Genomic DNA, 26,524 nt, shown 5'->3' on the forward strand with positions numbered 1-26,524 from the left:
CTTCCGTGAGCTCGGTGTTGCTGTCCCTATGTGACAGACGCGGAAACCCACTCTGACAGACTTTTGTCTTTGTTCTGAGAGACCCAGACAGGAAAGAGAGTCGGGAGTCGGGGCAAGAACCAGGCTCTTGCAAATCTCACGTTTGAAGCTCTCTTCTCCAGCACTTGTTCGTAATGATGGCAACTTTCTCAGGCCCGAGAACCTTCTCGGATGCCGGGGGTGGTCGAGGGCCTGACCTCGGTGGCAGGCGGCCTCTAAGATGGCTCCCGGTGACCCCCTCCTCCTGGTGTTCACATGCCCTGCGGGTGGGCCAGGCTGGGGGACAGGACAGAGCAGAAGGGACAGGCAGTCACTTTGGAGATTAGGTCCCAAAAAGACTGTGACTTCAGTCCCCGACTCTCCCGGGGCACTCACTCTCTGCCCCCCAGGTGGCCAGCTGACTTGTCCTGACGATGCGCTGGCAGCCTATAGAGGACCCTCATGGGGAGGAACAAAGCAACCACGTGAGTGAGCTTAGAAACCGACCCTTTGAACCTTCCTGCCAACAGCCATGTGCCTGAGCCATTTTGGAAGCTGGGCCTCCAGGCCCGGGCAAGCCTTGAGCTGACTGCAAGCCCCAAGCAGACCCAGGCCAGAAGCACCAGCTAAGCCGACCCGGCGTCCTGACCCGAGGAAACTGTTTGCTGTTTTTAAGCTGTTAAGTTTTGAGGTAATTAGCTCTTTCAGCAACAGATAAATAACACAGCTCCTAGCTGAGAGCCTAATACTATGCACTAATAACTAATCCTCCCTCAGCCCCAAGACTGCTCAGGCCAGAGCACATGGCTCTGACTTCCCTGGCCTGCTACACACACACACACACACACACCCTCCTCTGACATCTTTGCGCTATTTGACTTGGTTTCCTTTTCCTATTCTTCTCTCTTCCCCTTTTCCCTGAAAAGCATGTCAACATTGGTCCTTCTCCACGGAGAACATTCGAAATTGGAGGTGCATCATCCCCAGAGAGTGGGAGCCTTGAGGTACCACGGGCCATCCCCATTACCTTGGCTGCCCGCACTCTGTCCCCTGTGCCTTTTGCGTGACTGCCTTTGTTTCCAGCACACCCTAAATTGCCACTGTGCCAAATGCTGAATGTGACCAGAAATGACACGGGATGAATAATGTGGCATATAATTATCACCACATTTCAGATGAGGGCAATATGCATTTTTCTCGGAGCCGAAGGGATGCAATTTTATTTTGTAACACAAAATGCTCCATTTGGCGGTCAGTTTTCAAGCAGCCCTTCATTCTGAAGCAATTTCACGTGAATAAAAGCATTTGTATTCATGCACTGCGTAATGCGCATTATCTCAGCCCGGACTCCCAGTGTAGACTTCACCACAGGATTCCGGCTCTTTTCCGTGAACCAGGCCCAAATCTGAATACAAGAAGGTGACTATGAAGATGTTTTTGACTTATTCCAGCTCTCTAGATCTTTGTTTCCCTCTCTACCTGAGAGGGATGAGCCGGCATCTTGACAAACCGCTCTCAGACCCCACCATGGAGACCCGGTCTGTGACACCCCAGATAAGACCACAGCACCCAAAATGTAGCACTGATCTTCTGTCCCTGGATGATGATTTCTTAAATCTCTTTCACTCCCCAAAAAAGCACACTCCACGCTGGAGATGTGGGTGCAGGTAGTTTATTTGTCTGCTGTGGCCACCATAACAAAATCCCAGAGGCAGCATAGCTTCAGGAATGGAGATCTTCTCTCATAGTTCTGGAGGCTGGAAGCTCAAGATCAAGGCTCCGGCAGGGTGGGATTCCTCTGAGGTTCTCTCCTTAACCTGCAGATGGTCATTGTCTTGCTTCCACTTCATACAATCATGCCTTTGTCTGTGGGGCCCCTGGTGTCCCCTTTCATGTCCAAATTTCCTCCTCTTGGGGAACCTGGGTGGCTCAGTGGTTGGGCATCTGCCTTTGGCTTGGGCATGATCCCAGGGTCCTGGGATCGAGTCCCGCATTGGGCTCCCCACAGGGAGCCTGCTTCTTCTCCCTCTGCCTGTGTCTCTGCCCCTCTCTGTGTGTCTCTCATGAATAAATAAATAAAATCCTTTTACAAAAAAACAAGAACAAATTTCCTCCTCTTATAAGGGCACCAGTGGGATCAGGTCCCATCCTAACAGCCTCATTTTAAGTGACTCACCTCTTCCCAGGCCCTAGCTCCAGATGCAGTCCCATTCTCATGTATGGCGGGTTTGGGCTCCAACATCTGAATTTGCAGGGAACACAATGTGGCTCCTAACAGCAGGAGATCCAGGAAGAATGGCAAGGGTGGGGGAAGTGAGAGCAGAAAGGGAGGGTGCCGGCAGAGGATGAATGAGGAACAAGCAATGCTTTGTTGTGGGTGACTGGGGTCCAGGCCCTCAGAGGACCTCGAGAGAGCATGTCGAGCACGCCACAAAATTGTGCCATCGAAGCATGAGGGGAGCCAGGGCACCCGCGAGACCAATGGATCCCAATGGTGTCAGCCAGTTAGGAGTTTACCTCTGGGAGTGGAGAATCTCCTTAGACAGAGCCACCAAACCAGAGCGGGCCTCAGGCAAGACTCCCCAGAAATTCAGAATAACGGGCAGCCACCTGGAGAAGAAGAGGGAACATCAACAGGGTTTTCATTTCCAGGTTTGAAGTGATTGTCATTGAAAAGTCACAAGAATAAAATGACACCAGCTCAGAACAGGACCGGTCTACTTTAAGCCCCCTGGGACACAGACAGGCAGCTGGGGCCCAGCAAGATGACCTGACAGGCCCAAAGTTGACCGACTGGAAGAATGAAATGAGGAGGAGACCCTAATCCCTTCGACTCCCGGGGCTCGAACCTTCCCTGTGCCATCAGGCTGCCTCCTTGCCTGACTTTCTTCAGCGCTGAGCAACTGGGGGCTTGGAGCTGAGAGTCCCTTTGCTGGCTAATAAACTCTCAGCTGACTGGAAAATGCAAATGAATGACACAGAATATCTAAGAAAGGTCAGCGGTCATTCCCTTCCTGACACACACACACCGTTTCCATCTGGCCACCAGCAGCCCGGGAGCCAGGCCACCCTCCAGTCGCAGGAAGCTGCACACAGAGCCATACCCAAACCCCATACGTGAGCAGAAGAGGCTACGTGAGCTACAGGACCTTGCCAAAAGGTACCGAATTCTTCTAGGGCCCCACAGAGGTCCCCCATCCCGCAGAGCAGCGAGCTTGCCCCAAGGAGCGGGCCCCACCGGTAACAATAACACCAGACACTTCTATAGGTTGCCTAATTTATGTCGCTTATTTATTCCTCACATGACAACCAGGCGGGGTCAGTATCACTGGCCCCATTTTAGAGATGTGCAAACCGAACACCCTGGCCCAGTGAATGTCATCTAAGACCATGCCTCCAGGCAAAGTAAGCACTTCATCTTGAAAGTGGAAGGCTCCCTCGCTCCGGGAGGCAAGTTTCCCCCTCTAAGCAGCCTGTGAGAGCTGATGGCAAAGTGAAGCTCTCTCATTTCCATCGTTAGGTGCACCAAGGGCCATTGGCACCAGCAGTGACGTTAAAGCTCATGCTCCTCTTGCTGGGGCTCATGAGGTTTCTCGAATGTTCCAAGAGCAACAGCCCAGCAGGAAGTCATGCAGAACTGCTGCCAGGGATGAGCTACAGCAGAACAAGAGGAAAGCCATGAACACTCTCTTGCAGCCTGCGGAGAAGGAAGATAGTGGATGATCACTCTACGATCCACGTTAGGAGAATCTAAAGTCAGCGGAGGAGGAAGAAATCGAATTCCAGGACCGATGACCATCGAGTTTTTCAGAGTCCCTTCACTCCTAGACCTATGAATCATGAGCAAGTGTCCCTCCAGTAGCCAACCAACGTTCTTGGTTTTCAGACGTTGCCCATGAGACAGTGGAACATTTACCCAACTGCCACTCCATCCATCCATTTGTCCGTTCTTCCCTCACCCAACAAATATTTAATCAGAGCCGACTTTGTGCCAAGCATTGTTCTAGGCACTAAGGAGACCAAACAAACAAAATCTCTGCTCTAACAGAGGCCTACAGTCCCACACGGAAGGAATAGACAATAATCAAGATCAATAAGAAAGATGTATAATCTTTTAGGTGGTAAGTGCTAGGAAAGGGGAAGAAAGCAGGGAGGGGGTAAGGCGTGCTGGGGAGAGGAGTTCAATTCTCCATAGAGTGGTGGGAGAAGGTGTCACTGATCGGGACATTTGAAGGAAGGGAGAGGACTGGGGGAGAAGCATTCCAGATAGAGGGAACAGCAAGTGAAAAGGGCCTGGGGCCAGATGTTTCCAGGGAGTGGGAGGGATGGCAAGGAGCCAATTACCTGGAGTGGGGTAAGTGACGGGGAGTGAGAGGTGATGAGATCAGAGAGGTGACAGGGACCATTCTGTAGAAGGTCGTGGGCCATGGGGAGGCCTTGAGGCCACCTGGAGCATGATGCAAAACCACCAGAGAGTTCTGAGGTAGGATTGCCATGATCTGACTCACGTTTTAACAGGATCACCTGGCTGTTGTGTGGAAAGTAGAAGGAAGAGGCAGTGGAAGGGGAAGCAGGGAGACCAGTGGGGTGGGGGTGCCTCAGTCACCCAGGTAAGGGAGAGTAGAGGCTGCCCGGGGAGTGAAGGACGCATACAAGGGCCTCACAAAGGCCTGCTGTGAGCCATATGTAGCTGGTGGCCACAGGCTTTGAGAAAGTGGCAGTCTGAGACCTCTCGGCCTCTCTCAAGGAACCCCGGACCGCAGAAGTGGATGGACTTAAAGTCCAGGAGACCAAGCCTGGAGGAAGAGACAACAGGTCAGAGAGAGGCCTCTGTGAATTTCCTCCTTCAGCAATTCTGGGCAACCAGGCAAACAGAAGGCCTTGGGCCCGAGAGGCAGAGGGGTGAGCAATCCGTTGGTGCGCACACAGCAGGGTGGTGAGGGATGAGCCGGGCCCCTGGTTCAAAGGACCCCTTTCTCGTATCGCGACTGGCTGGCTCCGGGCGAGGCATGAGCTCTAGGACAGGCTGCTGGCCGCCCATCCGGAGCCGTAATGGCCAGTTACATATGTCTCGATCGACGGAAAACAAAATGAAGGAATCCATGGCTTAAAGATTTGCAGAGAGACTCCGAAGGTGATGCCCAAGCTGCCTCCTGACAGCAGAATAGGGGTGATCCAGAGAGACTGGAGAGAATTCTTCCAGAAAGAGGGAAAACGAAGTCCGGCGGGCGGCCTGGTGGCGGTGGCAGGGCGGGCTGGGGCGCCCAGTGGCTGGGGGCGGCGCGGAGAGGCGCGTGGCCACTTGCAGGCTGAGGATGGAAGCCAGAGAGCAGGGACCGGGAGGCCTAAACCACCCTCCATCTCCAGGCCCTGGAAGCGGCTCCAAGGGTTTTCAGGAAGGACTAACAGAGCCCAGTGTGCGTTTTCAACAGATAGTTCAGCCAGTTGTGCAGAGAACAGATGTGAAGAGCGTGGGCCAGGCAGCCCAGGGGCCTGCGGGTGGGAGTCGGGGTGGGGGTGGGATGCTCTGACCCAGTCAGCCGCTTCGCCCCGCCCTGCCACCCCCCTCCCCGCCCAATCCAATGGGTCGGGAAGCGCCAGCCTTCCCCACGGAGCCTACTGTCAACCTGGGAGCCCTGGGAAGGATATCATAAAAGGAGCTCTGGGAGAGAGGGGCGGGAACCTTCTGTGGGGTAGCCTCATCCGTCAGCCCTGCCGGCAGCTGCTGACAGCGGGCCCCTTGGGAACGCTGGCGACGAGGGGTCCCCAGGCCGGGCAGGAGGCTGAAAGGCGAGGAGGGAAGGTGCCCTGCCTCTCAGGTCTGCCTCTGGCCAGCCTGAGGAAACGAGATCTTGGTGGCCGTGGGGTGGAGGGTGAGTTAGTGGCAGGAGCCCATCACTGGGGAGAGAGCACGCCTTGATTCCCCGCAGAATCCTTGTTCTCCCCAAGAGGTGAAGGGCTGTCCAGAGCGGCCCCCAGGTGAGCACCCCCTCACCCCAAGTCGCCTCCTGGATCTGTGCGCTTTAAAGATGGATAATACATTCCCAAATCAACAGACCAGAGCCTACTGGGTAAAAGAAGGCAAACCAGGTCAATGGAGGCCTAGCCACCCCAACTGAACTCACGATGAGAATCCCCATCTAGACCCTGGCCCTCAGCAGAACCACCCCCTCCCACCGGGCACACCCCCTCCTCAGGGCCCCCATCACTCCTTTCTCACTGTTACTCTTTGTTCTCCACTAGGATTCCTCATCCTGGTTCAGCGAGAGGGCCGCGGTGCTTGCTGGTGTGAGCTCTGGTCTACACTGCAGGCTTGGGGATTAAAGACCTTTCCCCAAATCCCCCAGCAAATCAGAGCAGTGCTAGGGTAGCCACGATTCCCAGGCAGGGAGCACAGAGCAAATCCCATCCGGGCACCAGGGAACCCCTCTCTCAGGTCTCGAAAGGCCTCCGAAAGCCACAGGCCAGCCAGCCCCAAGGCTTCATTAAAACCGCTCGGTGGCCTGGGTTTGCTGCAAACCCATTAAACAGCCGACATAATCCACTCATACATAAAAATAAGGGAAGGGGAAGGAGCGCAGTCCCACAGGATGTGTGTCTGGGAGAAACAGTTTCCATAAAAATCCAAACAGAAACGAAGTTCACGGGGAGGTTTTGGCTGCAGTCACTTTTTTGGCTTCTGGAAATTCTAGCCAGGGAAAGATTCCCTTGGTGGCCCATTTGGAAGCGCTCTGACTCGGATTCGCAGAAACAATGGAGGGGCGAGGGGCTCCCCGTGTCTTTGCTGACCACCCTGCAGCTGAGGAATTGTTCTAGAAACGCAGGGTCCTTGTTCAAGGTGGCCAGCCGGGGTTCCGGTGGCGGCTCCAGGGGCTGGGTTCATGACAGGGCAAATCACAGGTGACCACAGGCCTACCTCGGCCACCCCAAAGCCAGGCCGAGCGTCCACTACAGCTAGGGCCATGCAGACACTCCCAGAGCTTTGGAAAAGGAAAGAATACGGCAGGATTTAAATAACTCAGGCAGCAGAATTCCTGTTCCTTCCCATGGGAAACTAGCCCATAGGCCAAGAAACGCCACCAGCAGGACCCCTCTCTACGGCCTTTACCAAGGCCAGCAGGCCTGCCATGTGGACGCATGCACAAACACACGTCATCTCACAGAAGAGGAGGTTAGGAGTCATTGGATTATTTTTTTAATAAGCTGCTAAGCCAGTATTTTTATTCTCTGTCATCTTTAAGAGAAAAAAAAAAGCCCAGAAGAATGCAGCTAGTTTCTTAAATTAGAGATCTGTTGTGTAATTAGCCCATTTTATCTTCTGCGAGTTGTTGCTGTTTTCTCTCCGTGGTTTCCAGAAATGTCATTGGCTAGGCTTAAAAGTAGGGTTTTTTTTTTTTTTTTTTTTTACTTCCAGAGAAAAATTCTATAAATATTTTCTCCCTTTTAGCATGTTTTAAATTTGAACGACATATTGTAAAGATAGCAAGAGTTAGGAAAGTCTCTCTTGGCCGCCAATGAAATGCAGTGGGAAAACTGATTAGAGAGGGAACTTCTGTCCACAGAGAATACACCACCAGCCCACTCTGTGCCCCCCCCCAAAGGGTTCAAGAGCCAGGGTACCCCAGCCATCTCCGCTCCGATGGCACTCAGGCTTGGGAGCTGGAGAGAGGGAGGGCCACTCCCAGGGTGAGCAGGCAGTCTCTACTCAGGCAAAAGGTGTTGCTTGCTGATGGTCAGAATTCCACACTTAGTGATTCATTTCTTTGGATTAGCTTTTAGGCACGGATTTTACATAGTTAGGTATGCCTTAATGGTTTTTCATTTTGAAATGCATATGTCTTTATCCAGCAAAAGTATACAGACATACCACATGTGAGTAAAAACCTATGTAAAGGGATATTCATAGCCGGGTATTTTGGAGCTGTAAAGGGCCAGAAACATCCTGAATGATTATCCATTAATAGGAAACTGGTTAAATAAAGTCTGGCACGGCCTCATAATAGAATGTTATGCTGCCATTAAAAAGAAGAGCAATAGAGTTCTAGGTGTTGCTGCAGAACGCTCTGTGAGACATAGTGTTGGGTTAAAAAAAAACAAGATATATAGAACTTTATCATATGTTTATGATATGGCATCATTTGTCTTTCTTAAAAGGATATATATGTATCACCTTGTATTAGATGTTGGCAGCAGGGGTGGCCTTCAGGAAGGGGAAGAGAGTTGGAAGCTGACTTGCTCTTATATATAAATATACGTGATGTAGATGTCCTATTGCGCTACTGGCTTATAGTGCACTCTCCTTTGTGGTTTTTGCAAAGGATATATTTATATACAATCGAATACGTATATCCTCTTGTATCCCCCGAAGGATACATCGGAAGCTGGGAGGAGGGCGGCACAGAGGAACGGCTCTTGATTCCAACAAATGCCCTTGAAGTCATTTCACGTGGTCAAGAGGCCGTCCTCCCAGGCTGGAGAGGGGCTGATCCCGGGCAGGTGGACCTCGTCCTCAGAAAGTGGGAGTATAAACTTTATGCTGCTCTGTGTGGCTTCGGGTTCCCCACAGGAAAGAATTAACGCTGGTTCCTGCTCCCAAATGCCTCACATGCCCCTAGTCTGGGCCCGCCATACCTTGTGCCCACTGCCACTCCTGAAAGTTGGCCACCCGTTTTCTCTGCCAGGCCCCACCGCAGGACAGGGGGTCCTTGCAACTGAGGACGAAGTGTATTCCTGTCTGTGGCCCCAGGGACCAGCATGGTGCCTACCCTTTCAAAGTGGATGGTAGAGGCGCCTGGGAGGCTCAGTGTTTAAGCGTCTGCCTTCGGCTCAGGTCATGATCTCAGGGTCCTGGTATCGAGCCCCGATGGGCTCCCTGCTCAGCGGGGAACCTGCTTCTCCCTCTCCCTCTGCCTGCTGCTCCTCTTGCTTAGGCTCCCTTGCGCTCTCTTTCAAATAAAAAATCAATCAATCAATAAAGTGAATGTCAGAGCCAGTCGAGCCAGGGGCACGGCTGCGGGACCTCAGGCAGGTGACTTAACCTCTCAGAACCTCTTTCCTCATCTGTAAAATGGGAAAGATGCTAAAACCTTCTTCATAATGCTGGTGCGAAGTGAGATCAATGTGCCTGGCACATGGTGGGCGTACGGTGATAACACTGATTATAGTGGAGGCCAGTGTCTCAATCAATGTCTATTGAAAAAATTAATTCACCCCCTGAGACAGAGATGAGCCAAAATGCAAGTCCTCCTGACATGGACACTTTCAGGCCCTGTTGCCAGGCAGGAGCCAGTTACTCGGATAACTTCTCACCAAGGCCCCTCTGGCTGCCTGAGAACACCTAGTCCAGCACCCAAAAAAAGACGGCAGGCACACCAGGACAGACGGTGCTCGCCGGGGAAGGAAGAGAAAACACTGATGAATAAGAAGAGCAGCTACCTCGCCACCGTGCACCTGCTGTGTGGCGGGCGTTGCGCGCAGTGCTCACCTCTGGAGGAAGCTGTCGCTGTCCCCAGTTTACAGACCAGGAAGCTAGGGATCAGGGAGGGAAAAGAACTCAGTGGGGTTCTTGTCATGGAGCCGGGATTTGAACCTGGGTCCATCTGACTCCCAGACTGGCCGCCATCAACCAGCCCCCCGGGCCACCTGCCGGTGGGCCTCCAGGTGGCCCTGTGTAGCCCCTGCTTCGGGTATGCCGGCTGTCTCTGCCTGTCCACCAAGCGCCAGGGCCATCTTCATGCCATAGGGGCCTGAAAACCTCTCAGTCACAGACGGAAAACAAATCTCTGCTCTGGGCCCCTGCGGTTGGCGATGGCCGGGCCCTGGGAGCGCTCCTCCTCGGAGCCATCACCTGGCAGGCGGGGGACCTCTTCCACACGCAGCTCGCTCCCTCTCCTTCTCCCTCTCAGCTGCCTGGAGGCTGCTGACCATTTGGAAATCACTGAGCTCTGATAGAAAATCAATCTTGGCGCGCGAGGAGTGTGCGGGGGTGGGAGGAAGGGACTCCAGGCTGTGTTTCCTTTCCCCCTCTAGCCTGGCTCGAGAACATTCCAGAATTCCTGGAAGAAAACTCACAACTCCGCAAGGATGAAAGTGCCGAGAGTCTGGCAACTTGTCCTCAGCCGGGCCCTCCCAAGAAAGACCTATAGCCGTGCAATCCTCTGTCCCCTACCCCCTTATCATCTTGCCACTGTTTCACTTGATGCAGATTTGGGGTGCAGAAAACAGCAGGCTAAGAGGGGAAGGAGATGCCCGGTCATCAGCCCCTGCCTGCACCACACACACACGCACACAAACACACACACACACACACAGAGTGGACCTCACTGGGCCCGCAGGAGTTTGCTGATACTCTATTGAGGGGCCCACACAGCCAGGAGATAGCCTTCCCAGGAGGCCAGGCAGCCTGCAAGCAATGCCAGGTCTCCTGTGGCCTGCCAGGAGCTGGTGGCCCTGCGCTGGCAGGGGACTCTTCCCCACAGGAAAAGGAAAAGTCATCGGAATTTTCGATAATATCTCAAATTGGGCCGGTTTTGTCTTTTCCTCAAGCTAAAATCGTGCAGGTTCCAGTACCCAAGCTCCTACAGGAAAGAGAAACATCTCTGTTGAGTGCCTGCCTTTGGAGGGAGGGATGGGACGCGCAGGAGTCGACTGGTGGGGGCAGGGGGCAGGATGGCCACCCATGACCAGGAGAACCATCTGCCTGTTCACTCTTAGCCCAACAAATGACCAAACAAAGATGAGCTTCTGAGTGACCCCAACAGCTGAGAGCAACCAAGGCCAAAGTCCATGGTGGGAAGCCAACACTCTGACCCTCAGTAGCTTACAGGTCAGTGTTGTGCTCTCTCTCCTGCTGTCTCTTGCTCTCTTCCTCTGCAGTCAGCAATAGCACTAGAAGCCAACAAGCCAGATGGAATTAGTCTGGAAGTCAGATTTTCCAAAAGAAAAACTCAGTCCTCGAGGTGCATCTGCAGATTGCTTAACAGCAAAAGATCCAGAGGCCATAGTGGACCCCAGATTTCACAGATTTTAGAAGCAATCTGCTGTTAGAGAGTTGTCTAGGTTCATTCTGGAGGGCTTCTGGGGGCCCAGCTGCCCTATCCTACTCGGGGTACCTCTGGGCCTGCCCCTCAGCAAATTCAACCCCTAGGCATCGAAGTATGTTAAGGTTCCTTGGTTCTGAAGCTAGGCTTGAATCCCCATTCTTCCACCTCCTAGCTGTGGTCTTTGGGTAAGTTAGTTGAGCTCTCCAAGCATGACTTTCCTCCTCTGCAAAATGAAACTAACAATAATAATACTGATGTCAGGGTGGCATCGTGAAGTTTAAAGAGCATTAAGAAAATGCTCAAAATTTAGCCCAGTGCCTGGCACATAGTAGGCCCTTGAGAAACACTTCCTACCTCTAACTCCCCAGAATCCTAGCCAAGGACAGCTCGGGGCATGCTCGCCAAAGCTCGAAGCAGTGACACAGCTGCCAAAGTGAATGTTCCTCACTGGCTGATTTTCCAGAAGGCTCCCTAAATCTATGCATCCTACACGCTGCCCCAAAGAGGAAGCCAGACTCCCTGCTCACCACCTCATCACCCGGCACCGTCCCTATCACAGTACGTTTTAGGTCCTCCTGGTACATCTTCCCACTGCCTTCAGTTGGGCGGGGCGGGGCTCCCCCTGGGCCTCCAGCGGAGAGGGGCACCCATCAGCAGGGCGCAGAGGAGCCGGGCTTTTGTGCCCAGAAAGGCCGCACCTGAAGCCACAGCACACACAGGTGATGCTCCAAGGGGACCGCGTTCAGACACATCTTCAGGGAAAACTGCAAGACAGCCGTTGTGCTTATTGGTGCCATAAATCACCAACCAACCATTCAAGTCCCGCCGCACCTCCCTGCCCCTGCTCCCTTCCAGTCAAACTGTCCCCAGGGCCCTCCTGCCACCACCCGCCCTGCAGGACTCCCCACTCAGTGGCCAGAGCCAACTGCTCACTTACAAGCAAGATGAGTTCAGCTGAGGTTTTTTTTTTTTTCTCCTTTCTCAAGATCTCAACTGCTTTTGTTCCGGAACAATGAGCCCTGGGCAGCTGTGGAAGGTGGAAGGGCCAAGGGGGTGGGGGGGGGGGCGTGGGTGCTGGTGAGGACATGGGCTTGGTTGCTCTGGCACCTCGGAGCAGCGCTCTGCTGAAGGCCAACTCCTGGCCAGCCCTCCTCAAAGCGGCCTTCTGTATCCAGCACATCTTCTCCTACACTGCCCACACCCTTTTTAAAAAACTGGTTACACTGGGTGATGGGCAGTGAGGGGGGGCACTTGACGGGATGAGCACTGGGAGTTATGCTATATGTTGGCAAATCGAACTCTAATTAAAAAATACAAAAAAAAATAAACTGGCTACAAAGTTCAACTCAGCCTAACCCTCTCTCCCTCTCCCTCTGCTCCTCCCTCTCATTCTCTCTCTCTCTCTCTCTCTCTCTCTCGCTCTTGCTCTTTCTCAAATAAATAAATAAATAAATAATCTTTAAAATAGACATCACAAAAAAATTTTTTTAAAAAGAAAAATAAATAAAATAGATAGATCATGGGATCCCTGGGTGGCTCAGCAGTTTAGCGCCTGCCTTTGGCTCAGGGCCTGATCCTGGGGTCCTGGGATCAAGTCCCACATCGGGCTCTCCCTCTGCCTGTCTCTCTCTCTCTCTGTGTGTCTCTCATGAATAAATAAATAAAATCTTTAAAAAAAATAGATACATCACAATTTAATCATTTTTCTCGATTTCCTGAGCCTTTTACAAGGGGCAGGTGTTGCCTTTGAGATTTAAAAAAAAAAAAAAAAACAGTTTGAATTCAAGGAAGTAATAGATGCTTATAAAAATTCAACCAGTTCCCAGGTAAAAAGGTGAAACTCCCCTTTTACCATCCTTCGTGATACTGCTCACCTCTGTAGAAGGACCACCACCTCCATCCTGGCCATATAGCTCGAAGCCCCTTTCTCTCTGCATTTATAAATCCACACACAGATTGTTGGATATAAAGGAACTCAGGTTAGGCACAGGGATTTGCAAATTTCTTTCCTTACTTCATATTTCTTGAAAACATTCCATGTCAGAGCTTGTTATTCTTTCTAAGTGATGTATAGCATTTCATGGCAGAGATGCTCCTCATTCACTTAACCTTCCCCTTCTGTTGGACATTTAGGTTGTTCTCAAATTTGTGCCATAAGACAACGATGCTGTGAACCTCCCCGGATATATGTCCACCTGCTCACATAGGCTTGAAAGAATCTGCATAGATAGGCCAAACTGTTCCCCAGGAAAAGCTATCCCAATTTTAATCCCCACCAACAGCATATGAGAGCGCCTTTCCCCTTCCACCGTCTCCAATACCCTTCTCAATTATACTGCATATAAGCATCTTCTCATATGTTGTTGGTTATTTGTGTTGGGAACGCCCTCCTACCTCACGATTATTAAGTAGTCCACTGTGAGATTTCTTTTTTTTAATTTTTTATTTATTTATGATAGTCACACAGAGAGAGAGAGAGAAGCAGAGACACAGGCAGAGAGAGAAGCAGGCTCCATGCGGGGATCCCAACGCGGGACTCGATCCCGGGACTCCAGGATCGCGCCCTGGGCCAAAGGCAGGCGCTAAACCCCTGCCCCACCCAGGGATCCCTACTGTGAGATTTCATCTCAGGTTTTTATCAGGATTTTTAATCTACCTGGTATTTATCTTTGTGCAGGGTGGTGAGATTGGGTCCTAACCTTATACGCTAGAGCTGCTTACAAAAAATTTTTTAAAGAAAAAGCAATTTAGGGCAGCCCGAGGTGGCTCAGAGGTTTAGCACTGCCTTTGGCCCAGGACGTGATCCTGGAGACCGGGGATCGAGTCCCACGTCGGGCTCCCTGCATGGAGCCTGCTTCTCCCTCTGCCTGTGTCTCTGCCTCTCTCTCTCTCTTGTCTCTCATGAATAAATAAATAAAGTATTAAAAAAAAAGAAGAAGAAGAAGCGATTTAAGAAGAAAGGCCCTGGGGCGCCTGGGTGGTTCAGTCAGTTGAGCATCTGACTCTTGATTTCGGCTCAGGTCATGGTCTCAGGGTCGTGAGATGGAGCCCCACGTCAAGTTCTACACTCAAAAAAAAACAAAAAAAAACCGTTCTACACTCAACCAGAGTCTACTTGAGATTCTCTCTCTGCCTTTGCCCCTCCCCCTGCTCATGCTCTCTCTCACTTTAAAATAAATCAATAAATCTTTAAACCAAAAAAAAAGCAGAAAGTCCCTGAACATGGACACACACGCTCACGGACCAGCTATGTGTGTGAGGCAGACAACTATGAGGCTTCTGAAGCCACAGCAAGCAGGTGTCAGCTAGGAAAGGGGGCTTGGGCCATCTTTCTGGCCTCAGCTCCCTCCTCCTGCCCTGCAGGAGGGATTGGGATTGGGATTTGGGAACATACTTCTGACTCTTTATCCTGCTGCCAGCATGCTGCCAGCAGACCCCACAACTAGACCCAGGCTTGGCAGGAGGACCTGTCCACAGACTGGCATTCCAGGGCACAGACTGAGAAGGAAGGTAAACCCAGACACCAGGAATGCAATCTGCCCCTGCAAAGTAATGCTGCTGGCCGCCCAGATCCCCATCATAAAAGTTCAATGTAATTACACAGGAATGAGGAACTTCCGGTCAGAGTCAGGATGAAGAAAGCATCCTAAGAAGGCTGGGCCCCCCCGAGGCAGGAGAGGCAGCCCCAGTGGAGGAGCAACTTGCCTTCAGCCCCCACCTAGCCCACCCACAGCCTGCAGGGGGCTCAGGGCCAATTTCCAGACAGAGGGGGCCTTGCGACAGCCTTAACACCAGCAGGCAATGTGGCCTGTCACCCACAATTTATAGAGGCCCCCCCGAGGGCCTGGGCCTTGTCTTTAAGAAGCCCTCAGGCTGCAGGGGAGGAGAGGGGTGGTGTGACTAGGACACTGCTGGTAAGAGTGGTATACACTCTCATGATGAGGACGTGCAGGAAGAGTTAGGGAAGGGAGGAACAGAGTGGCCTCAGAAGTCAGAGAAGGTTCTGGAAGAGGTGGTCTGGAGTTTGCCAGTCAGGGAAGTGAGGAGGGGTGTGCCTAGGAGAAGAGCTGATCAATGCAAAGTCGTGGTGTGCCAGAGTAGCCAGAGTAACCAAGTCTGATAGAAAGTGCAGTGAGGCTGGGGAGCGGGGTCGGGGGGGTGGGGGGCAAGGCAAGCAGCTGGTGTTGGCATGCCCACCCCTAAGAGAGCCACTAGAACTGGTACAGAAATTGTCTTTCTTGTAGTCATTTCCATCTTGGCCCACCTGGCTCACAACCACTCCTAAAAAACACTCCACCTTCTCTGAGATAGACCATCGTTGACCTATCCTCATAGCCATTGCTAGCCTGTAGACAGCTCTTCCCTGAAACTGGCTTGAAAACTCTAACGTTCCTTTGCAGGCCTGTCCTGTCCTGGCTCTGCTCCGGAGACACTGCAGCAAGCCAAGCAGTCTCCTTGATGTCCCCCCTCCTGGCTCGGGAAGCTTCACTTACAATGGGGGAGACGAAAACTAAACATCTCGACAAACCAAAGTGCCTATAATTAAAAGCTGCAGGAAGGATGATGCAGGCCCAGCGGCGGAAACCAGGAAAGAATATAATAGGGACCTGTTTCAGATTGGGGGCGGCAGTGACACATAAGCCTCGAGCTGGAGTGAGCCAGAGGAAGCAAAGAGAGAGCAGTGTGTGCAAGTGAGCCGAGGGAAAGGATTTGGAGCTTTTAAGGAACTTAAAAGAGAGAGAGAGAGAGAGCGTCAATGCGCCAGAGGCCCAGGCAATGAAGGGAGGGCCACGGGGCAGAGAGCATTTTCCAAAGCATGGAGAGATGGGATCTATGTCCCCTTGTCTTGAATCTGGGTGAGCTTCTGTCTGGCCCGCAATCAACGTGTGGCCAAAGTGACACCACGTGACTTTGGAGGCTGGGTCAGAGAAGGGGAATCAGCTGGCACCTTGGTGATTGGCCCAGTGGGTCCCTGGGCGGCCACATGGGAGATGTAACCATCCTGAAGCTGCCATGCTGTGAAGAAGCCTGAGCCTCAGGCAGGGGCCAGGGCAGGTGCTCCACGCAGCAGTCTTACCCGGCAGCCACCGGGTGGGGCGGTGACAGGTGCAAGCACAAGCCTTCAGACGGTCCCACCCCGCAGCCTTCCAGGTTTCCAGCTGAGTCCCCAGACACCGAGGAGCAGCAATAAGCCGTCCCTGCTGTGCCTTTTTCAAATTCCTAACCCGTAGAATCTGTGAGCGTAATAAATGGAGGTTGTTTTATGGCTCTAAGTTTGGGGCGGTTTGCTCTGCAGCTATAGTAACTGGACCACAGCTGGAAGTGAGACTGAAGAGGCGTTGAGAACCAGAGCATCTAGGTTACGGGCCACATCCAGGGTTGGGAGCGCTGTGCGCAGGCTCTCGGGAGTCATTGAAGGACCAAGAGCAGGAGGATGGATGATCAGATTTCTCAGTCTGCAACGTGAAGAAGGGGCTGGAGGGATGGATGTGGGAGAACAGGTGGGAAGCATCTCCATGGTCTAGGAGGGAGGAGGGGGATTAGCTGAGGGTCCAGTGGCCCTGGGTACAAGTGGATGGGCTCAGGGGACATACTGGAGGTAAGGTGGCCAGGGCCAGACCCCGAGCTGGATATGAGGCATGGAGTACCAAGGATGGCTCCCGGGTTTCTGGAAGGAGCCACTGGAGGGCTGGAAGAGCCATTGACTAAGGTGGGAAACAAACACTCAAGGAGCAGCAGGTTTGGGACGCACGGGTGGCTCGGCGGTTGAGCCTCTGCTTTCGGCCCAGGGCATGATCCTGGGGTCCCGGGATGGAGTCCCACATCGGGCTCCCTGCAGGGAGCCTGCTTCTCCCTCTGCCTCTCTCTGTGTGTCTCTCATGAAAAAAATAAATAAAATCTTTTTTAAAAAAGTATACATTAGTTTTGAGGTACCGATGACCTTGCCACATGGGATGCCAGCAGGCAGGGGTGCTGTGGACATCTGGAGCTCTGAGAAGAGACAAGTCTCAAGTGATCAGCACATGGAGGGCATTTAAAAAAAAAAAAAAACAGGGAAGGAAACAAGATCATCCAGGGAGAGAGGCTGAAGGAAATGTAGAGGAGGGCCCAGGGACTGAGCCCAGATCCAGCCAGCACCTACAGGGCCAGCCAAGGAGGAGGCCCCTGGAAAAGAGACTGAGAGGGAGCCCTGGAGGGTCCAAGGAGATTCCAGACCGTGGTGCCCTGGAAGCCAAGCCAAAGACCATTTCAGAACAGAGAGGGTGGTCAACTAGGCCAGGTGCATCCTCCTGACATCCAGAGAACAGAGAATGGGACCTTCCCCTAGAAAGGCATTGGATCACTTGACGTATTAGGGACCACTCTTTGCATAGCGTTATTCTGGATCCTAAAAGGAGCTTCTCTAGACCTAAAGTCCACAGCAAGACAAAGACTGCCATTTCCTACGCAGGGCCCGGGCGAGAGCCTTTCTTGCAAGCCGAGTACCCACCAACAAGTCACATAACAGAGCCATAGAGTTAGAATGGCAATTACCACCTCGGGCAGGGACTTCTTGCCACCCTCCTGGATCTGTCCTCTCCTCTTCCCCAGCAATCAAACCCCCAGATTTTTCCTACGCAGGTGATCACCTAGAACAAAGACTACATTTCCCAGCCTCCCTTGCAGGTAGGTATGGCCATGTGCCTAAATTCTGACCAATGGGTTGTAAGAGGGGGGAGAGGTCTACGAAGATCTGGAAGAGAAAAGCACAAAAACAGAGGGCTTCTGAACCCAGATGCTGAAATGAGACTGCCTGAGTTCAAATCTTGATTTGGTCACTGCCTAGCTATATGACCTTGCACAAATCGCTTAACCTCTCTGTGTCTCCATTTCCTCATTTGTGAAATGAGGCAAATAATAGTACTTTATAGGATGATATTGTACTTAGAACAGGGGTTGGTACATGGTAAATGATGTGTAAGTGTCTGCTGCTATGATTATTATTATTACGAACTGTAAAGGAAAATGGAACCCTTTTCCTTGCCTTTCCTCCTTACTGGCTGGAATGCAGTCATGATGGCAGGAGCTGAAGCAGGCATCTTGGTGCATGAAGTGACCCCAGGAACCAAGGCTCTCCAGGGTAGACTGGGTTGGCTGGGAACCTCCCTGGGGAGATGGAATAGAAAGGAATGTCTCCTAAGATCCATAGACCAGGAGGAACAGAGAGAGAAGTTTCCACCAGCTAGCAGGATCCCTGCGCAGAGTCCCATATGGTCTGTATGTTTGCAAATCGCAACTTAGTGTCTCTCTCTCTCTCTCTTTGCAACTTAGTATTTCTGAGACCCACCCCACATCTGGGGCTGCTCCAGTGTCCTCCAGCATCCCAAAGAGCCAGTGAGGTTGCCAACCTGAGGTTACTGGCCCAGCAGCCTGAATCATCAGAGAACCTGATGCCCAAGGCTGCATTAGCCTCCTGAGCTGGCGTCTGGCAGAATCGGCACATCACCGTCCCACAGTTGGGAGGGAAGGTGCCCACAGGGAAAGCCACCACTGGGACTGCCGATGGGGCCAAATCTGAACCTGGAGCTCCTAGCTTTACACTCTGCAGGGTCTGAACTTTCAGTACCCTCCGTGGTGAGGAATCAAAGAAAACACAGCAACAAAAAAAAAAAAAAAAAAAAAAAAGGAGATCATTTTTACACAGGCTCATAGACATAATGTTGGTCGAAAGAAGCCACAGAAGGGGACAATGCCTGTGCCTGACTGGCAGAGCATGCGACTATTGATCTTGGGGTTGTGAATTTGAGTGAAATGAAATCTTTTTTTTTTTAAGATTTTTATTTATTTGTTTGAGAGAGAGGGAGCATGAGACCACAGAGAGAGAGGGAGAAGCAGACACTCTGCTGGGCAGGGAGCCGGACATGGGGCTCAATCCCTGGACCCTGAGATCATGACTCAAGCCAAAGGCAGATGTCCAATAGACTGAGCCACCCAGGTGCCCCAAAATAAAATCTTTTAACATAAAAAAAGAAGAAGAAGAAGGGGACAAAGCTGGATGATTCAATCTTGCAGTTACAAAATAGGCAATCCATCTCCAGTGAGAAAGGTCAGGAGAGTGGGTGCAGGATGCTAACTGGGAGGGGCGTTGCAGGACCAGATTCTGGATCAATGGGGAGGTTCTGTATCTTGACCTGGATGGGGGTGGCGTGCTGTAGGCATATGTAAAACTCCATCAAGGTGCTCGCCTAGTGCACTGGACGCTCTTTGTCCACGGCATCCTTCAAGGGAAAAGATGAAATACAAAACGGAGTGGAAATCCCCTCTGAGGGGGGGAGGGGGGCCAATACCCCAAGCGAACCTTTCTATTTCCCTCTTGATCCAAGCCCCGCGCAGAAGCCGCAGCCACTGGGCCCGAGCCCTGCCAGGCCCCTCTCCTGCGCTCCGTCTATTAGCGTGGCTCTCCTTGGCTGCAATGCAATTAGAGGAAAACAATGCGTGCGTGCGGCCCAGATGCCACCGCGGAAGTGACCAGGGGGAGCAGCGGGGGAGGGGGCCCGCCCTCCGGGAGCAGCGACAGCAGACGGGAGTCAGAGCCGGCCTCGCCAGCCAAACATCCCCAGGCCAGCAGACGCGCCTCTGTCCCCAGCCCAGGGAAACGGCCTGAGCACAGAGGAGCCCCAGCCTCGCGGGGGGAGGGCGAGGTGGGAACCCCGCTGTCGTCTGCTCTCCTGCCACTCCGCTGAGGCAGCGACACAGGACAAGACGTGTTTAAACATAAATAAACCAGAGCAGTGAAAGGAAAGAGAGAACAAAGGCAGGGCTGGGGGGGGCAGTGGAGGAAGGCAAACAAGCCCAAGGGCTGGAAAGCAAGCCCTTCTCTTGCTGTCATCGGGAGGGCTCCAGAGCCGTCTGTCCAGAGACACTTCTAGGCGGCGGGGGCAAGGGAGAAGGCAGGCACCCCACAAAGTGCCAGACTGACGCAACCCCCAATTGCCCAAATGCTCCGGCCCTCATCTGTCCCCTCAACTTTAATTTCAGGGTGGCTTCCCCAAGTTGATGGAATCTCCGAAGCCTGTCATTCACCCCCTGCTGTCTTGCCTCTTCCCCCCCCCCCCCCCCCCCCCGCCCCAGTCTTGGGGCAGTCCTCACTGGTCCCATATGGGACTGTTTAGCCCACAAAATTGCTATGACTAGGAACCTTGCAGTTTCAGGCTTCCCAACGATGAGAAGTATCTCCAGATCTGTCAACTCCAGGAAAAAATCAAAATCCCATTCATCGATGTGCTAGCTTTAGATTTTCCCCCCAAAGCAGACCCGGGGACTAGGGTTTGGGTACAGGTAGTTTATCTGGGAAGTGATCCCAGGAATCACAAGTGAAAGAATGGAGAAAGTAGGTAGGGAGAGAACCAGTGAAGGGTGCTTTGCTTTACTGTGGGGGGAGTCCCACCTCAGGCTACTGGGGTGCAGTCCTGCTGGGGACCCTCAGGGAGACTGTAGAAGACACCTGTAAATTGTCCTCTCAAGGGGCAAGAGAGCCAGAGTATGTATCCATCCACCTCCATCTGTCATTGGAAGAGGGTCACTCCTGAGGCATTAACTCCCTGCCATTTTAGAACAGCCTCCCCCCCTGACACATGTATATGTGCGTACACACACACACACACACACACACACACGGCCCATACGTGGTCCTAAAGCCAGAGAACACCTCAAGCAGAAAGATACAGGAGACCACTGGCCTGTAAGGAAACAGTCTACTATGACCTCTAGCATGGGCCAGCAGGGCACCATTAGCACCTGCTATGTTTGGTCACCGTATAGAGGAGCTATGCTCTACTGCTCTGATATGCCAAAAGCAACTCCCAAGTTTGCTCACTACACCGCAAACAATGCAAACCCACTGTCAAATCAGCTGAAACAAACAAACAAAAAAGTGGGAATTTACTGACATAACTGAGGAGTCCAGAAAGAGGGGTGGCTTCAGGCATAGCTGGATCCAGGAGTTCAAGTGGCTCCACAGTTCTGCCTCCCTTCATGGCTTGCCTTGACCTGACTCTGCAGAGGGGCGGGCCCACCAGCCCCACAGCACCAGATCCACAGCCTTGTGGCTTAGCAAGCCCAGCAGAAAGAAAGAGCTGCCCCCACCAGTAACTCTGGCCAAGATGCCCTGAGGGAGCTTTTGATTGGCCTGGCTAGAATCCCGTGCATATTTCTTACCTAATCACTGTGGCCAGGGGAATAAGATACTCTGATAGGCCAGACCAGGAACACATGTTCCACGCCTGTTGCCACAGGAGAGTGGGCCACTCTGATTGACAGCCCCTTGTGCTACAAGGAATGGGACATGGGCCATTTCACAAAGAAAAAAGGCCCCCACAGAAGAGTAACTTGCCAAAGGCTATGTAATTCATCAGACGCAAGGCCAGGACCTTGGGCTAGCTGCTTTATTCCCAAGCAGAGGCAGCCCATTACTGATGAAGAAACACAGTTTGGATGTCCCATCAGCCAAGCTTCCTGTGTAATCTCAACCAAAAGTCTTAGCCTATCTGAGCCTCGTGTTCTCATCTATAAAATGGGACTAATAACCCTGGCCCTCAGGATGGTTGAGATGATTCGACGGCGGACGGAAAACACTCAGCACGTATCCCCCCAGTATGACTGCCCTATGCCAAAACCACGTCCCTTCTTTTTCCAGCTTCCAACATTCTCATAAGCCAGGAGGAAAAAGAAAGGCATCCATGAAGTCTTGGCAGCTTTCAAAAGGCACTCTGAAGGACAAGGGGAGATGTCCGTATCTATTCCTACAGAACCAATGACCCCGAGACCCAGTGGCTTAAAACAGCGCACGTTTATCATCTCAGGGTTTCTGTGGGCAGGAGGCTTCGGTCCTCACCACGTGGCAGCTGGCCTCCCTCTCGAGGGGAAGAGTGTCAAAGAATGTGTGGACATATCTTTCAAAGCACCACAGTGTCCACTCCAGGGTGGAGTTTCCACCAGCTGTTTCCTCCTCTCCCCACGCCTGCCTGTCCAGCTGGGCTCACGACCCCTCTCCCACCGAACATGGGTCACGTTATCCATGAAAGCAAGTTTCAGAAGCAGACGTGGCTTGTTTCAGAAGCGACCACGTAGGTCAGGCGGAACAAGTGAGAAAAGCCAAGTGCCGTGGGGCGCGGGTGGTGGCCCAGGGCGGGGAGCCCTCGGATGTCTAATAACCCAGGGCACGTTGTGACTGCACTTTGCACTGCACCTCGGGGTGGCGGCGGGGGGGGGTGTCCTCCCTGCTTTCAGCGCTCACAGTTGTGCTCTCACAGGACAAAGGCTGCTGCCCTGCCTGGTGGCCACCGTGGCCCTGCCAGCAGCTGGGCTCAGACTGGATTGTTTCTATGCAAGGGCAACCTCACAGGAATGTCAGCTCGAAGGGGGGCCGCACAAGACCCTGAGGCTCCAAGAGTAGGCAGGCCTGGTCCCTTAAGGAAGGAGCCAGGACCTGTCTCATTTTACAAAGGAAGGAACCGAGACTCAGGGTAAAAAAAACTCACCCCAAATCGCACAGCGAGCAAGTAGCAGAGCCAGGCCTTGAACCCCCACCACGTCCCTTGCACTAAACCACTTCTGCATTGCATTTAGCAGATGATTATATGTGCTGGTAAAGTATGGCTTCTTTTTTTTTTTTTTTTTTTTTTTTTTAGATTTTTGATTTATTTACTTGAGAGACAGAGAAGAGAGGGCACGAGCAGAGAGGGAGGGGCAGGGAGAGGGAGAAGCAGGCTCCCCGCTGAGCCGAGGCCCTGAGATCGTGACCTGAGCCAAAGGCAGCTGCTTAACGTACAGAGCCATCCAGCCTGGGGTGGGGGCCCTTTGGATACAGCTTAAACTTTGTCCCCAAAGGGACCGAAACAGCTTCCCGAGGGTCTCAAGCTAGAGCTCAAAGTAGCACCTCAGCGAGCCCGGGCACTTCTCTGGTGTTCCATGTTTAGCTTTGACATTCATGCCCATCTGCTTTCTGTCCCATCAGACACCCCTGGGCTTGTTTTCACATAAACGCGACATTGACAGTCACTTAAAATCAAATACAGTTGATCCTCCAGGAAGCACTGCCACCTTGACCCCTCTGTCCCCAGGGTCCTGGCACCCCTGCAGAGACGGCAGAGTGCACTGATCCCCAAATAAGATCACAGATGAAAGCCCCCAACAGGTTGCTTCTCCTCCTACTCCCAGCATATGAGCCCGGCTCCATCTTGGGGTCCCCCCCTCCCCACCGCTCTACACCGAGGCAGGAAAGGCGAGGCAAGGGGGAGGGTGGGGACTTCTCCCACCTTGCTGCTGCACTCACACCCCCCTTCTCTCCCCCTCCCCCAGCCCCGCATGGGCCCAGAACAGAACTCTGCACGCTCTGGAACTGAGCAGCGGCAGCTGCCACCGCCGCCCGAGAGGAAGGGGTTAAAAACATCTTTCATCTCTCAGCAGCGCCTTTATATAGTCTACGTGTGACTCTGAATGGTTATGGCTTTATATAGAGCGTGCTCTGTGCAGAGGGAGAAACCGCCATAGTTAAGGGAACAAAGACGGTTCTAGTCTAACGACCTGCTTTTATTTGTAGGGACCACATCTCCAAGGGCGGCCTTCAGGTGACATCTGCCATGTAGAGTGTGCGCCTGAAGAATTACACCAATAAACACTGGAGATGCAAATGTAAGGGGGATTAGAACGGACACAAATAAACCAAAGCCACTCCTGTTTATTGTTTCTGGGGGGAAAAAAGAGAGAGAGAGAGAGAGAGAGAGAGAGAGAGAAATCACACGTTTCCTTTTGGATGTTTTCACACATAGCCGAACCTTCAAATGTCAACTTTGCAGAGTGTTTGACCTAAAAATAGTATAATTTCTGTGTCATTTGAAAAGCTGTTTAAAATGACAGACTTAAGCCTCATTTTTCAAATATGCATCCAGGAGAAGAAACTGAAGTTATGATTTCAGGCACAATCTCTGAAAGAAGCAGATAGGCCTTCATTTTACTAAAATGTACCTGTTCCTGTGGTTTCTCATTGGTAAAATCTGCTTGGGATTTTTTTTTTCTTCTTTCCGCTGCCGCTGGGTCTTCTCTTTGTGCCTTGGTGATTAAGAGAAGGGTGGGGTCGGGGAGGCATGGCAGCGTGGGGGAGGCGGAGGGAGTGGCAGTAACATCCTGGGGGGCCCCCCACACACACCTTTGCATCGTAGATTAGCGCCAGCTTCCACCACTCACTCCGGGGAAGCCAAGGGCTCAGACCTGCGTTTATACTGGCGAGATCTCAAAATGAGCAAAGCCAGGACTCCCAACCCAACCCACCTTGCCGGGCCAGAGGATGTCACAAGCACCCTGGCAGGCAGGCTGCCAGAAGCTCGTGGTTTGTTTAGACAGTGCAGGTCATTTCTGTCCACACCCCAAGCTGACGGGGCTTTATAAACACACAGCACAGAATGCAGTCCGTACTAACCCGAGGCAGAGATACACGCTGGGGGGGGGGGGGGGGGGGGGGCAGGGCACAGCGCTGTGGACAGGTTGGGGTGTGAGGGGTCTAACAAGATCTGCTCAGAGACAGATACATTTCTCCACTGGCTGGCAGGACCCTCGGCTGGATGCAAAGTGTGCCAGACACAGCCGTCCCTCCCCAGTGTCACAGCCAGCCAGGAGAGCCAGTCACGACTCTGGAAAGCCACTCCAAAAGTGACCCTTAGACCCAATGTCCACCGGATTATAAGGCCTCAAGGCAAGGGCAGGCTGGACTCCTCTTGGCGGCCCGGCAATCCTTGGGAGCACCGGACTGGGAGGCAGGAGACTCAGGTTAAAATCTTACACTGCAGGTAACCGGCAGTGTGACTTTGAGCAAGTCCCTTAACCTTTCTGGGCCTTCAACTTCAGATAGGGGGATTAGGCTAGCTTCAGAAGTCTGATCATGTTGGTGGCTCCTCAATTCGTGTTCATGAAATAAATGAATGGGCAACCACAATTCATGAATAATTGGCCTACAACGGGGACCCCCAAGCCCCAGGGCCACCTCTGCCCTGTGCTCAGCTTCACACCCACATCCCTTCTCATCCCAGAGTCTTTCATTCCAGGAGAGGTAAGCACTTGAAAAATGCTTCCTACGAACATGACTTCAGACACATCTTCAATGCTCCAGCGTCTGAGCCTCCTCCCTACCCACCTCCCAACCTGGAGCACCTACCCAAGGCCATGCTTGCCAGCCCAGGGGTTTCTCCAGCCCGCTGGGGCAGTCCACCCTCTGCTTCCCATGCTAGAGCCCTGGGGAGCCCCAGGGAGCCTGGGGGAGCCCCGGCCCACGAGCTGCTGCACCAACCACGCTAAAGAAACAAACCTGCCACCCTCTCTCCTCACACTTCACCAGTGGGTTCGTTTCAAAGCCTGTGGGTGGATTTCAATGAGAACAACATGAAAACATGGGCGGATTCTTTTCTCTCTAAAAGAAAAAACCTGGAACAATAAGCTGAAGTAATAACAAGGCAGAATGTGGACATCTGCTCCCCGCCCTGAACGACTCCCCAGCTCACTTCTCCCCAGCCTTGTCACCACTCCCCCGCCCCAGGCACGGATTGCCAAAAAGTCCAAATTAATTCACCTGTGTTGACTGGGCATTGCTACCTGCTGATGGGTTGCTTGCTACTTACTTGTTCATTTATTACACTAGAATGCGGTACACCCTCCCTAGATGCAGGGTGCTGCATGCTGGGGGCTGTGGAGGCCTTCATTTTGAACAAGCCTTTAAGGAAGCCTACAGTCTAATGGAGGAGCTTAGACAAGCCCATTAATAACTATGATACAGGGAGAAGAGAGGCAAGGAATAAATGCAGGAAGTGCTGGGGAAGAAAAAAATATATAGGTTTGTGTGTGTTTGGGGCTGGAAGTGATGGGCAGGAAGGCTTCACAGAGGAGGTGGCACTTCACTTGGCCATTAAAGTCTCAGTGAGGTTGCACAAGCATTGCTGGAAGGGCAAGCCTCCTGGACAGAGGATACTGGGTGACGACAGGGACAGAGGCGGCAGATGCTAGTGGCAGGGGTCTCAATATCATTCACATTCAATGTGAGCATGCAGGGGCCATGGCAGATAAGGCCAGAAAAATGGACAGAAGAGGACCCATAGAGGGACTCCCAGGTGGCTCAGCAGTTGGGTGTCTGCCTTCAGTTCAGGGCGTGATCCCGGGTCCGGGATGGAGTCCTGCACCGGGCTCCCTGTGGGGAGCCTGCTTCTCCCTCTGCCTGTGTCTCTCCTCTCTCTGTGTCTCTCATGAATAAATAAATAAAATCTTTAAAAGAAGAAGAAGGGGACCCAGAGCATGTAGAAAGACTCAGGAGATGGAGTTTATCTGATAGGGAGACGGGAACTACAGAAGGCTTCTTTGCTAAGGAGCATGGACAGTCACTTGTCTCTTTCCTCAGATCCATCCTCCACCCTTCTCTTTTCCTGCTCAGTACAGCAGGGAAC

General features: G+C 52.5%; 1 long non-coding RNA gene across 1 annotated transcript in view; it reads right to left on the reverse strand.

Annotated features, from left to right (window-relative positions):
• Nucleotides 1-1,684: 1,684 nt before the first annotated feature.
• The window catches only part of LOC119878062, a 48,590-nt gene continuing 23,750 nt past the window's right edge, over nucleotides 1,685-26,524 (reverse strand). Inside the window, exons 3-4 of the long non-coding RNA XR_005386253.1 lie at nucleotides 2,195-2,628; nucleotides 1,685-1,835 (exon numbers count right to left, since the gene is read on the reverse strand). This is a non-coding gene — a long non-coding RNA (uncharacterized LOC119878062). The remainder of the gene's footprint in view (nucleotides 1,836-2,194; nucleotides 2,629-26,524) is intronic.

This window comes from Canis lupus, chromosome X, assembly GCF_011100685.1.
Source record: "Canis lupus familiaris isolate Mischka breed German Shepherd chromosome X, alternate assembly UU_Cfam_GSD_1.0, whole genome shotgun sequence".
Lineage (NCBI taxonomy): Eukaryota > Metazoa > Chordata > Mammalia > Carnivora > Canidae > Canis > Canis lupus.